The sequence below is a fragment of the Sciurus vulgaris genome (genome assembly GCF_902686455.1).
Source record: "Sciurus vulgaris genome assembly, chromosome: 2".
NCBI classification, from domain to species: Eukaryota; Metazoa; Chordata; class Mammalia; order Rodentia; family Sciuridae; genus Sciurus; species Sciurus vulgaris.
In genome coordinates, this window is record NC_136462.1 from 87,027,701 (window position 1) to 87,031,502 (window position 3,802).

The window sequence follows — 3,802 nt, forward strand, 5'->3', positions numbered from 1 at the left end:
TTCTTATTCTGCATCATCTTTTTCACATGATTTAGAATCTGTCCTCAATCAAAATAAAAGCCTTCTTAATTTCTAACTACTTCAAAATATTTTATATTTTGCATATACTATATGCATATATTTCCATTACATCTTCTTACTATCATGAAGACTGTGGCAATGAGCTTCTTAATAACTTTCCACCAATGGACCGAGACATGTGTTTTTTTGGATTATATGACTGGGAATGGGGTTGCTGAGTCTTTGAGAATTTATGTGCTTAATTTAGTAGATGATCACCATATTGTTCTTCAGAATGGCTGCACCAGTCTACATCGAAAGAGTTCTTTTTTTTTTTTTTTTTTTTTTTTTGGATTTTATTTAGAGACAGGGTCTCACTGAGTTGCTTAGGTCCTCACGAAGTTTCTGAAACTGGCTTTGAACTCTGAATCTTCCTGCTTTAGTCCCCTGAGTGGCTGGGATGACAGGTGTGGGCCACCATGCACAGCCCAGCATAAGAGTTCTTTTTTGCTCATAGATGTAATAAAACTTATTATTATTGGTCTTTGTGATTTTTGTCATCTGATAGGTTTGAAGAGGTATGTCGTTGTTTTATTACATTGTTCATTTAGCTAGTGAAACGTTCCTTTTAAGTTTGTATAATATTTATCATATGTAATATAAATGTGTGTTACATATATTTGCTGGAATATTAGAAGAATCGTAGTTATAGCTGGGAGTCGTGGTGCAGTGCCTTTAATCCCAGTAGCTCTGGAGACTTAGAAGTACCACAATAAACTGTATGGAGATGGAAGATGGAGAACCACGGGAACTGATGATATGACTTTCAGTCTAATATAAATCCAGGGACAACTAGTGCAAATCTGAGTCCAAAGACTGGAGAACCTGGAGAAGATGTGTCAGTTTGAAAAGAAAGAGGACAAATTTTCCTTTTTGTTCTATGCAGACCCTACTCTGAGTGTATGTTGCCTGCATTGAGACATATCTTCTTTACTCCCGCCACTAATTCAAATGTCAATCTCTCTGAAAAACACAGACATAAAGCTTTGCCAGCTGAGTATCCTATAATCTAGTCAAGTGGACATTTAATCTTAACCTTCACAAAGTTTCTTATCAGATAAATGATTTGTAAATATTTTCCTCCCATACTGTTGTCTTTTCACTTTATGGTATTCTTTGATGAACGAAAGTTTTAAATTTAGTGGCATCCATTTCAACTATTTTTTCTTCTTTTTGGTTTTGCAGTTAATAAGCCATTACCTAACCCAAAGTCACAAATATTGACTCCAATATTTTCTTCCAAGTGTTGTGTGGGTATCCACTTGTCCAGCACCGTTTGTTGAAAAGACGCTTCTTCCGTTGAATTGTCTTGGCTCCTACTTAGGTTTTGACATTATAAGTATTTTCTTCCATGATATATATTTTTTTCATCAAAAATAATTTATTTGCTTTTGATCACAAAACAGAGGGAAGAGCAGGGGCAATGCTGTACCCCTTGATCACATCTTAAAGTCTTTGCACCTCTAAACCTTGGCCCACTGCAGCAGCTGTGTTCTCCCATTCTGTCAACTACAGAGTACAGGATGGCCACATGGGAAGGATGGATGATCCTTAGTGTTCCAGCTCATTATTTTGTTTTTTGAATACTGCAAGTAACTGGTGGTTCTATCAATTACCTAAAATTCATGAATGAGCAGGTCATAAGTTCTGACCATACAACTCTTAGAAATCTCACAAAAAGACCTTCCGAAACAGGAGCAGAGACTAAGGCTGGGCCCTTCTCTGCCTCAGCTTTCCGGGTCCCAGGCTGCCTGTGGTACCTGGAGAGCTGTCCTGGGTCCCCCATATCCCAGGTGGTGATGGAGGAAGGGCAGGCCAGGCCAAACATGAGGCATAAACAGTCTTTATTGGGCTCAGACCAGAAGTCCATGTGTCCTGAGGACCTCTGTGAACTTGTTAATTTTCTTCTCCACGTTCTTTTCTGCCTGTTTCCATAGCCTCATAAGCTGTTTTTTCTTCTGGTAATGGATCTTGGCCTTCTCCTTCCTTTTCTCCTCCAGGGTGGTTGTCACTGCCTGGTACTTCCAGCCAACCTCAAGAGCCAGGCGCCCCAGGTAGGCAAACTTTCTTGTAGGCTTCAGCCGCACAACCTTGAGGGCAGCAGGAGCTACCATCCTCTTTTTCTTGTCATAGGGTGGAGGAATCCCATCAAACACCTTGAGGTGGTCCAGGGCAGCCTGGCCTCGCTTGTCTTGTGGAGCAGCATGCCTCGCACAGTTTGCCAGAAGATGCGACTAGGGGCCTGGAAGTGGTAAGGACCCTGGGATGGGTTGGTGTTCATTCGCTTGCGGAGGAAGGCCAGGTACTTCAACATGTTTCTGTAGAAATTTCCAGAAATGTTGATGCCCTCACAGCGCACAACCACCACCTTATGGCCCAGCAATATCTGGCCACAATGGCTGCCAGTCGGCCCAGGAGACGGCCTCGGCCATCCAGCACCAGGGCCTGCCCCTCTGCCATCTTCAGCAGCTGCCGGGGAAAGAAGCCTTCCATATTTTTCTGTGAATTTTTAGGTGTCACATTTAATATAAAGATATTTAACATTTATGTAATCAAAATTTTCAGTATTTCATCATATCATATTGGTTTGCTTAAGAAGTTCTTAAGTAAGAACTAATCTAAGTTTAGAAAAATCTAAGATTACACTTTTAAAAGTAATTGTATCTGTTAGCTTTATAGTTTTACCTCACAAATTTAGGTCTTTAATCAATTTGTAGTGTGACTCTATGTGGGGGTAAACTGTATTCGACATTATTTTTCCCATATGGCAAGGCAGTTAAGAAGTAGTAAGATATGACTTTTCCATTCATGTTTATAATTAAAGGCTAGAGAAATTTATGAAGTTTTATCAAGTTAGAATACTACATACAGCATAAACAGTTTTCAAGAGAAAGTAGATGAACAAACTTTCAATGATGCCCCATTGAGAAAAATTTCTTATAAAGAGTGCTCGACTGAAAGAAACAGTTTAGATTAATTATAGTTTGGATATTGGTATTTCTTTTCTTGACTTGCCAAGCAATAACATAGTGACTAAAAAAATAAATCACCTAATATTACTAGGAGTATCCCTTAAAGTTCATATTTCCTGACCCATAAGGGAGTGTGGGATAGACCCACACTTATTATGGTTTCTTTTGCACAGACTTTTCCTGGTACACACTTGAAAAGACACAATGATGTCATGGCACCCAAACCAAAGTAATTATAATCACAGAGGGAATTTAAAAGAGCATCCACTTTAATATATTCTTTGGAATAACTTAACCTATCTTTTTTAAAAAAAATTTATTATTTGTTCTAAATAGTTATACATGACAGCAGACTGCATTTCAATTCTTTGTACACAAATGGAGCAAAACTTTTCATTTCCCTGGTTGTATGCTATGTAGAGTCACACCATTTGTGCAGTTAAATATGTACCTAGAGTAATGATGTCTCATTCCATCATCTTTCCCATTCCCCTGACCCCTCCGCTTCCCTCACTCACCTCTGCCCAATCCAAAGTTCCTTCATTCTTCCCTTGCTCCCTGACCCCATTATGGATCAGCAGCATTCACATATCAGAGAAAACATTTGGCCTTTGGGTTTTGGGATTGGCTTATTTTTTTAGCATGATATTCCCCAATTCCATCCATTTACTGCAAATGCCATAATTTTATTCTCCTTTAAGGCTGAGTAATATTCTATTATGTATATGTACCATGATTTCTTTCTTTCTTTTCTTAATTTTGATTCATTG

General features: G+C 38.8%; 1 pseudogene across 1 annotated transcript; it reads right to left on the bottom strand.

Moving 5' to 3' along the window:
• Window positions 1-1,886: 1,886 nt before the first annotated feature.
• On the bottom strand, window positions 1,887-2,520 carry LOC306653017 (large ribosomal subunit protein uL13-like; annotated as a pseudogene). The gene has a single exon. The product of its transcript is annotated as a large ribosomal subunit protein uL13-like (transcript).
• Window positions 2,521-3,802: the final 1,282 nt, after the last annotated feature.